General features: G+C 48.6%; 1 pseudogene; it reads right to left on the reverse strand.

The window, feature by feature from the left end:
- Nucleotides 1–9,459: 9,459 nt before the first annotated feature.
- Nucleotides 9,460–9,763, reverse strand: LOC106143984 (annotated as a pseudogene).
- Nucleotides 9,764–10,644: the final 881 nt, after the last annotated feature.

Consider the following 10,644-nt stretch of genomic DNA (forward strand, 5'->3'; position numbering starts at 1 on the left):
CATGCCCTTGTGGTGTGTGTGAATGGTGTGTGTGAATGCTGGGATCCAACAGTAGGCCTTGTGCATGCTAGGCAGCTAGGGTTAGCACATATATTTGGAAAGAAGGCTCTAGGCAGGGCAAAGGACCAGAAAAGCCTGTTAGACACAGTTGAGATTCCACATGGGTCTAGAGGGCACTTGCTAGAACCAACCTTCCCTGGGTCTTAAGACAAACCAAGAGGGAGAGCCCACCTTCTTTGTCTTTGTGTAAAGTGATTCTCCCCCAGTGTCTTACAACTCGAGTCCAGTCCCTCCTGCGAACCCACAATGGGACAGAACCCCAAGCCATAGCCGGAGCTGCAACCATCCCTTATCCCCACAACCCTCATGCCACCCGCTTAACAGGCATTTAAAGCTGCACCCTGCAAAGCTGCCCACGGCAATGCTCCTGCACATTGACATAGTAGGCTTTTCAAGATGCAGTAGAGGTGGTCGAGGCTCTGGAGACAGCTTCCTTTTACTGTGACTCTTCATGGTCCAGTTTCTCTCTCTCTCTCTCTCTCTCTCTCTCTCTCTCTCTCTCTCTCTCTCTCTCAAATGATGCTAGTAGGATAATGAAAGTTCTGACACCTTTGCAGGGGCTGGCAAGCCATGGGAGATTTGTTTGTTTTTGCAATAGATGAAAATAAAGGAAATAAATAGGAAGGAGGAATGTCTGTCGGCGTGGAGGACGCGAATGGGGGCGGGGGGGGGTGATGGACACGAAGGAGGAGAGACAAGGGAGAGACGATCACGCTGGGGTGGGATAGAAAGCGGGATCAGATAAAGGCCTGAGAGTCCCAGCTGTAAGGTGACCGCAGCGACAGAAGCACTAAACTCTGCGAGCAGAAACGCTAAGGCTGTCTGCGGCCTAGACAGATTAGAAAATGGCATGAGCCAGCCTTCTCTCAAGGGCCAAGCTGGGCTGTGAGACTGCTGGTCTCCCAGCCAGAGATTCACCATGGGAAAAGTCGGCCCTCCTCCTCTTACCGCACCTCCCCCAAGACGGGGGTCCACATGTAAACAATGAGCTCACTGCCCACAGGCGCTCCTGGCACTCTCAACCAGAGAAGGGGTGAGGTCCCAGAGCCGCCCCCCCCCCCCCCCCCCGTGTTAACAGCTACCACCACTTCTGAGAAGGGAAGACCCTGGAAAAGCCATCTCCTGTCTTCCTTCCCTACTACTTTTCCCAGTGGGGCCTCCTCACAATGGAGCCAGGCCAGGCCCTGTTGCTGAGGGAACCGACAACCCGCAGCCAACAGCCCAGCCCCCTTCTCCACAGAAATAGCCTAGGGATTAAATTGCCCTAATCTCCCAGCTTCAGAGGTAGCTGAGCTCCCATTGACCCAGAGGAAGTAGAGGCCATAGGCCCACACCTTTCCCCTTGCCTCGTCCACTTCCCCCTCCTCGAGAAAAAATTGAGACCACAAAACCCCTCAAAGGGAGAGCAGCAGCTTCGCCCCCCACCACAGCAAGGGTTGCCAAAGCCAGACAGTGAGGCCGTGAAGGCTCTGATTGCTTCCAGAGGCTGGAACTGGATGAAACCGGCTTCCCTCCGGGAACCGGGGTTTCCCAGATCTTCTGGTTCATTTTCTGTGAAGTCTGTGAGTAAGAAAGACCTGCATCAAAGCACTTTTCACCTAGGGCTGGGTGCTGGTCAGGCTCAGGGACCGTGTCTCCGACACCACGGATGAACATGCGTGTATATGTAAGAGAGAGCGCTGGGGATTGCAAGCTGCCTGCCCCAAGCAGGCTGAACCATGGCTCACACAGCTTCCTTATCAGCTTTTCAGTCCCCACTTAGCAACAACCGGGCTCGTTATGCTAGCTTCTGCTCCCCATTCTGGAAGAATCTTCTGAGTATGCAGTGTTCCTCAGACTGGTTCTCCCTGCCGGGGTCCCGTTTCCTCAGAGGGCTGGCCCGTTCTCCTCTGGGACACCCAGATTCAAAGGCTTTAGAATCGCTGGCTATGAGATCCTCCCTTTGGGTTTTCCAGGCTCATCGACTGTCTCATCTGCTTCCCACTGCTGCCACTTGGGGCAGGGCCGATGACCCCACCCCCCTTACCCCTTACCAGCTCTGCCTTGGCTGGACCATCTGCATGCAGCCTCTCCTCCCTTCAAACGATCCTCTGCTCAACCCCACTTGGGTTTTTTCTGTGCCATCTCCTTTCCTCAGAAGCCATAATTTGGTACTTCGAGGAGGTTATTATTAAATGAAGTTCTAGTCTCTTATCCTACTATGTGGGTCCCTCCTTAATCTGATCCCAACCCATCCATCTTCCTGTTTTATGTCCCCAGACTTCCTCATTAATGTTTCTAACTCCTGCCAAACTGGGGTATGTGCCAATCCCAGGGCACAGCCTGTGTCCTTGTGAGTTCTCCACTTACTACCTGTGTGACCTGGGGTAATTTATGTGACCTTTCCAAGGCCAGCCCCTCATCTGCAGAATGGAAGCAAGGCTAACAATAAGTTCTTTATCGCGTTGTTGTGAACACAGAGCGGCTGCGTGAATGAAGCAACTGTCATTTATCTGTTTATAATTCTGCAACTGGGGCCCGGCTCAAAGAGGATAGCTGGGTCAGCCCTGGTCCCTCCAGTGCAAACTGAAGTGGACCAAGGGGAACTGGAGGACTCAGTAGGACAGCTCTCAGAGAGCTGGTCACTTGGTGCCATGATGGTCATGGCACCCACAGTCTATCAATAACAGAACATGATAATGTTAGCTCACACCTTTAATCCCAGTACTCATACTTGGAAACAGAGGCAGGTGGATCTCCTTGAATCCAAGGCTAGCCTGGTCTACGTAAGGAGTTCCTAGTACATGGGTCCCTAGTTCTTGGGCCAGCTAGGGCTACATAGTGAGACTCTGTTTCAAAATAAATAAACATGAAAAGCATAAATCGCCAGTCTCGAAGGCAAGGCTGAGGTCTAGGGAAGGACCATTCCCACCATCATCTGGTTCTTTGGTCTTTGGTCAACTCAGACTAGAGAAGGTGGGGGAAAATGTGTCCCTCACCAAGAGGCCCTGACATGACCACAGAAGGAAGGAAAGACCCCAAGGTTCCTGACACCCCTTATCTTGGCTAGGGGAACACGTGTTACTTGTGGACTGCATTGCACATGGAACAGATTGTAGGGGAACAGCATTGCAAGGGGACCGTATTGCATGTGGACCGCATCACACGGGGACCTAACGAGCCTTTAACTTGATTTGTCACGAGATGGCTGGGATGGCTGCCAGGAACCAGGATTTGATGCTCCCACCCCTGCTGTGATCAGCCCTGACATTCCAACCAAACATTAAACTCTTTGAGGGCAAGACTCCTATCCACAATATACACCTTTTTATTCCCCCACGCAGATTTACACAGTGTAAAGTCCCCCGTAAATGTGTGCCCCTTGATTTACTTTCCTCCGACAGCCCTGGAGCTGGAAAGCGAGCATAAGAGTTGCTTTCATTGGATTTTTGTGCAAGGCCAGGCTCAGCAGGCCCCCGGGAGACTCGGAGAAACAACCCTTTGTTCTCCATCCCTGCTCAGAGCTGGGCCTGAGACTCCACAAGGGGAAGGCCAGTGAGCAAGCAGAAGCCTGTGGAGGGCGTGTTGAGGAAATTCCATTCAAGACCCTCATTTCCGAAACTGCTCCGTGATTAGTCTGGCTTTGTGCAGGTCCCAGTTCAGCGGCAGAGAGGCCAGCTGAGGGTCATAAAAGCACCAGGGATATACAAAGGCAGGCCCCTTTACAGCCCCGAACAGGAGGTTCAGAGAGAGATTTGCTGTTTATTTACCTCAGCCTGAAGACAATTATCCCAATTACTTTAAAAAAAAATCACCCTAAAGATTGTATTTTTAAGTTTATCTTTTCCCCAGAACTGGGTACGTATGTTTTGGGAGTATTCCCCCTCCCTTTGGTTTCAAGGACACACATTCTATCTCATTGGCAGGAAGGGTGGCCTGCGGTCACAGGTTAAAGGGCTGGGGAGGTCAGGGGCCACCCAATGGTTGCCAAATTCACTTGTGAGTAGCCATAGATTTGAACTTTGCACTATTGCTCCAGGCCTGGGTCCTACATGGAGAACTCAGTCGAGTAGCTGGTGCTGCAGGTCAAAGGGCAGCAATCTGGTTTCACTTGACTTCAGTGGGTCCTGTATGTTCACCTCAGCCTCGTGGGTATGGAGGGTGTGGGGTGGAACTACAGCAAGCCTCGTGCACCTCAAAGTTTCAAAGCTGAGCAGATTCACACTGGTTTGGAAACAGAAGACCTCTGGGTGTCAGGGCATGAAAAGGCCCTAGTTACTCTCAGAAACAACCATCTTTTGTCCAGAATGCCTGAGTGTGTGGTACCAAGGACCAGTTAAGAATTTGCTCTTCTGGGCCCACTATGGATGCAGCTTAGCTAAGTTGACAATGCTGAGGCCCTGAAATGAACCCCACGTTCTGCCTCCTGGAAAAAGGAGAGTAGGCATTAGCAAGAGCATGAATTGGAAAGATATCCCAAATCATCCCAAACAAAATCTACACTGACATTTAAAAATCTACCACGGATCTGATGGACATTTATGTTTATTAACACAGCTAGAGTTGTTACACAGAAAAACCCTGTCTCAAGAAAGAAAGGAGGGAGGGAGGGAGAGAGGGAGGGAGGGAGGGAGGGAGGGAGGGAGGGAGGGAGGGAGGGAGGGAAGGGAGGAAGGAAAGCAGAGGATGAAACTAAAGAAAAAGCCCAGCAGTTAAGAGCACCCACTGATCTTCCAGAGAACCCAGGTTTGATTTCCCAGCTCACAACCATCTATAACTCCAGTCTCAGGGAATCCTACACCCTTTTCTGGCCTCCAAGGGCAAAGGCATGCATGTGGTACACAGACGTATAGACAGACAAAACACCTGTACATGTAATCAGTTAATTATTTTTAAAGTAAGGGATCTGGAGAGATGGCTCAACAGTTAAGAGCACTAACTGCTCTTGCACAGGACCTGGGTTGAATTCCCAGCACCCACATGGCAGCTCACAACCAACTGTAACTCCAGTTCCAGGAGATCTGACACCCTCTTCTGTCCCCTCAAGGTACCAGGCACAATTTGGTGGACACAGATGCATGCAGGAAAAACACTCATACATATACAATTTTTTTTTTGGTGTTTTTTTTTTTTTTTTGGTGTGTGTGTTGTTCTGGTTTTTGTGGGATTTTTGCTTATTGTTTGTTTGTTTTTGAGAAGGGGTTTTTCTGTGTAGATGATGGAGGAAGGTCATTGGTTAATTAATAAAGAAACTGCTTGGCCTCATAGGTTAAAACATAGGTGGGTGGAGTAAACAGAACAGAATGCTGGGAGAAAAAGGAAGTGAGCTCAGACGCCATGCTCCCCTCTCCCAGGTAGATGTGATGAAGCTCCAACCCAGGATGGACATAGGCTAGAATTTTCCCCGGTAAGCGCACCTTGGGGTGCTACACACATTATTAGAAATGGGCTAGTCCAGGTGCGAGAGTTAGCCGAGAAGAGGCTAGATATAATAGGCCAAGCAATGTTTAAAAGAATACAATTTGTGTGTTGTTATTTAGGGTTTAAAGCTAGCCGGTGGCCAGGAGCTGGGCAGCGGAACACAGCCCATAGCTCCTTCAACATGTAGACCTGGCTATTGTTATAGTTTAAATAAACTCCGAGTCATGGCACCATTGTTATGGTTTAAGTAAAAATGCTACAGGTCCCTGAGTGGCTGCAGTGGGCAGCAGGCTATGAGATCACACCACAGGTCCCCAAAGTGGCAGCAGGCAGTGGGCAGCAGGTCCTGAGAGCAGCCAGCCCCAGGCAGGGACGGTACAGTTCCCCAAGTGGCAGCAGTGGACCATGAGGGGCAGCCAGTCCCAGGCAGGGAGCCACAGCCTGGGTGAGAGATAGATAGGCACACCATGCAGAGTAAGGTTGGATATTTATTTTGTGGGTTATGGCAGGGAAAGAGAAGAAGGAAAGAAGAGCAGACACACACACACACACACACACACACACACACACACACACACAACGGGGTAAAGGGAAAAGGGAGAGAGAAAAGCTGCCTCTTTGAGAGAGAGACAGAAAGGAAGAGACTCTGGCTGCAAGCAGGAAGGAAGACTTGCCTGCCTCAGTGGATGGGGGAGGGAGTAGGCGGGGCTTGTCTCTTGAAGGGACAGGACAATCCATTACAGCTATCCTGGAACTCACTTTGTAGACCAGGTTGGCCTCAAACTCACAAAGATCCATCCACCTGCCTTTGCCTCCTGAATGCTGGGACTAAAGGTGTTCACCACCACCACCTAATGGAAAAAAATATCTTAATTAAAAAAAGAAAACGAAAGAGAGAGAATAGGAGCCAAGCTACCCCTCAAGGCTCATGCCCGGCAATCCATCTTCTCCAAACTTCACAAAGGTTCCACAACCCCCCAAACAGTATCAATGTAATGTTCAAACACATGAGCCATGGGCACATTTCCATCCCAATCATAATACTACTTGAACCTTTCCTCCATCTTTTGTTCTTGCTGTAGGTCCTAGGAACTGGAAGTAACCTACCAACACTGAAGAGCAGAGGAGGTACTGTCCTTGATCTGTGGTCGAGGAACTGGAAGTAACCTACCAACACTGAAGAACAGAGGAGGTACTCTCTTTGATCTGTGGTCCAACTTAGACCTTTGGCCACTTCCTGCCCTCACTCTGTTTTTCTTCTGTTCCACAGCACTGCCCTTACTATTTACATAGGCTGACTTGTATAATAATTATATAGTTCCCAAAAAGAAAACCCACTAGCAACCAAAGTAATACCAGCAAGCCTGGTGTGGTTCTGGACACCTTTAATGCCCATTTTTAATTTTCATGTGCTTTTCTGCCCCCATAAAGAAAGAGGGAAAGAAGGCAAAAGATTGCTTCAACATGACACAAAGGACAACCAGAACAGTCACTTGTTTCAATACTTGAGACATCAAGCCACTATTTCTTGAGTTAAGCATTCTTCACTTTTGGGCAGAACATGCAACGAATACACCCTAAACCTGTAGGTCAGCCACTCCCTGGGTCAAACCTCCTGTTTTAAAATGAAGAAGCAGGAATAGGTTTGAATTCTCCGACCTTTGGTCAGGGTGAAGCAGATCCACCTCTATGGACCATCTTAACGTCCAAAACACCAAGAAACCACACCCTAGGTCAGGCAGTGCAGCCGCACCTGTTGTCAACAGCTTTGAAAGAGCAAAAATCAGCTCAGACTCTCTGACCTTGGCTGGAGTCAAGGTGGAACAGGCTCGCACCTGTGGGTCCCCATAGTAGGTAAACCTGGCAACCTGAGGCAGATCTCCTAGACACACACGGTAGAAGATAAGTGTCTACTAATTGCTCTGTGAGCGCTGCACTTGCTGCCCAGCACACTCACGCCCAGACACACACGAATGCTCACTCAAATGTATGTCAAAATTGCAAAAAGAAACGTTTTTCTGTAAGTGCTTCCCGAGTTCAAAACAAAACCAAACGAAACAAAAAACCTGCAACGATTAAAGATTAAATACTCCCCTCCGAGAGGCTGTCGCTCTCCTTTCTTCCTGTTCCCTTTTCGGTGTGCAGCAGAGCCAGAGCCTCAAGCATACAACACTTGAAATCTGACACCGAGCTCTACCCCAGGCTGAGGCATTTTGTTCTGAAGCTGTCCAACACTCACACTGCAGAACACCGCGGGCTGGCTGAGGCGCCAAGCTGGAGTTTGCTCTCCACATGTCTGTCATTCTTGGACTAGCAGGTACCCAAGGTTTGTCCTCATGATTGCTAATAGTCTCCTGGCTAAGCAAGCATGAAGGCCACACCCAATGTCTTTCTTTGAGGACAGAGCTGATGGTAGACACTATCTCAGAGGCAAACGCTTTCCACAAACCCAGAGCCCACAAATTATGGCCTGCAGGCTAGATGGGGTCTGTAGTCTGATTTTGTTTAGTGCCCATAAGCTATGAATGGCTTTTATAAAAACCATGAATGGCTTTTGCTTTTTTTTTTTTTTTTTTTACAGGCTGTAAAAGTGAAAAAAAACAAACATTCAATGGAGACCCCGTGTGGCTCACAAGGCCTGAAAAAGTTTATGGCTTGACTCAAAGAGAGAAGTGTGTTGATCCCTGCAGTGTGCCATCTTTTTGGACACAGCATTAACTGCACAAACAGAGGTGGATGGTTTTATATTTGTGATTCTTTCCAAGTCAAAGGAAATTTAAAGGTGATTCTCAGAACTGAGGGAGGGGGTGTAGCTTGATGGTAAACATACTCCATGCCCAGGCTCCACCTCTAGGACCGAAAAGAAAAAGAATACATATTAACAACTGAGTAGGACCCAGTAAAGAAGGGAAGATGGAAAAACAAACAAGCAAGGAAGCAAATGAACCCCAGAAAACAAGAGGGATGTTAGGTAAAAGTGAATGGTCCGGGTGAAGGGTCTTGGGAAATGAGGAGTAGAGAGAAAGAGAATTTCTTTCCTCCTACTCAGCTTGGGTCCAAGGCTAAGGTCCTTGTGACAAAAGGCAGACCAACAAAAGAAGAACATGCAGACTTATAATTATAAGTTTTGTAGGACATCAGCACCTTCGTGATTAAATGACTCATACCGTGAAGTCAGCGTATTTATGTGATGTTTAGAGATTGAGCAGTTGTAAAGTAGTGTAATAAAGCTAAAGGCACCGTCTACAGGCCACACACAGGGAAAACTGGCCACGGCCTGTTTGTTTGGGTACTTCTCTGTGCCCCTGGGTGGTCAGAAGTGTAAAGAGGGCGCCCCTTACCGAGAGTCTTAGGAGCTGCTTCAAACCAAGTCTAGAGAAGCCTCCCTTAAGTTTGTGTTTGTTTTTTTCTGGTTTTTCAAGACAGGGTTTCTCTGTAGCTTTAGAGCCTATCCTGGAACTTACTCTGTAGACCAGGTTGGCCTCAAACTCACAGAGATCCACTTGCCTCTGCCTCCCGAGTGCTGGGTATTAGGGTGTGCACCACCACCGCCTGGCTCCTTCTCCATAGGTTCTATAAGGCTCTTCACAGGACAGTGAGGTCAGAGAGCCCTCCCCAAACACACTCTTCCTCTTTTCTAAATCCCTTCAGTTTAATTAATACATTTTGCAGTTGTGTGCCCTGAGTCTGAGTGACAAGTCTCTAATTAACAATCGGGCATGCCAGGCAAGCATAAGTGGGCACACAGGGCACAAGTCCCTGAGTTTGCATGACAGAATCATAATTTTTGTTTTTACCACGAGTAGGTTTTATTTTAAGGAATGAATAACAGTCGATACAAAACGTTTGCCTCCAAGAAGTATTTCACACTTCTAAGGGAAATGGTAATCAATATTGGACATTTTCCTTATTCGATGTTTCTAATGTTTAGAGGGGTTTTGGGTAAGTTTCATAGTCACTGAGTAGTTTTGAAAGGTAGGCTTCATGACCCCTTTGACTTCATGCTTTTAAATGACAAATTATTTTATTCAGATTATGTTTCCAAAAGAGAGGGTTCAGTGCCAGTCATTTCTGAAAGTTTTCATACCATTTCAGAACTGCATTTTTCAGATGGATTTGGTGTCACCTGGGCCAGAGAGACAGCAAATGATGAAGCAAAATTGTAGAAGTTGACCAACATCTGTGTGAAGGAGTCAGCCGAGGACACAGCAGCGCTGCCCACAGGAGTCTGTGGAGCCAGACTGTTTAACACCTCCACCAAAATGCCAGTCTGAGCCACAGATGGGGTCCGCACAATATTCATGGCTCCGAATGGGTGTTGGCTTCCTTCGCCAGCCTCCAGGCAGCCAAACATGGCAGCGCCCTCGGATGCCTCTGATCAGCGGGCACCTCAGGCAAGAGACCACTGTCCTAATTGAACTCAAGAATCTTGCAGGAGGGCAGTGCCCCTCCACTACATAGCAATACAGGAATGTATTCTGGCCCACAAAATATTTCAATGGGGTTTAACAACTGGCTTAGCAATTAATAGACCAACCAGGTTGGCCTTGAACTCACAGAGATCAGCCTACCTCTGCCTCCCAAGTGCTGGGATTAAAGGCTTGCACCACTGTAGCACAGCTTTAGCCAAGGAGCCCTATCACAAAGAGAAAGTGAGCACAGGCCGCAAAGAGGCCAAATGTGTTCAGAGCAAGGAGGCTACAGCACTCAGTATGAAGGAATAATACCAAACGTGAAGCCAGACAGATGTGGTCACCGGCAAGCTGTGGCAAGCCATGGGAGGCAACTTCCTTCAAGCAGACTCCGAAGGGGGATCCTGAGACAGGACGGAGCTCCATTCTGCGCGGAGGTCATCACAGGACTCCCTTCTGGAGGGCAGCTCGGAGAACACAACCGTGCCAATCAACACTTCGTCCTCGGTTTTCCACCCATATCCAAGCCCCCTAAACAGACAGATTCCTTGATGCTTCTAGGTATATATGCAATTAAGTAGAAGCTAAGAGGTCCGTGTGTGCAATTTTCAGTATTTTCTGAAACTTTTCCCCTTCCAGTGTCTGAGATCTTAGTAGTCTGCACTGAGATCCAGGGCTGAGGGCGCGACTTTGATTTTAGGAATCTGAAGGAGACTCCTATGAACGCAAACTGAGCACCACGATCCTACCCGGCAGAAACCAACGGATGAGC

Source organism: Microtus ochrogaster, chromosome 18 (assembly GCF_000317375.1).
Source record: "Microtus ochrogaster isolate Prairie Vole_2 chromosome 18, MicOch1.0, whole genome shotgun sequence".
Lineage (NCBI taxonomy): Eukaryota > Metazoa > Chordata > Mammalia > Rodentia > Cricetidae > Microtus > Microtus ochrogaster.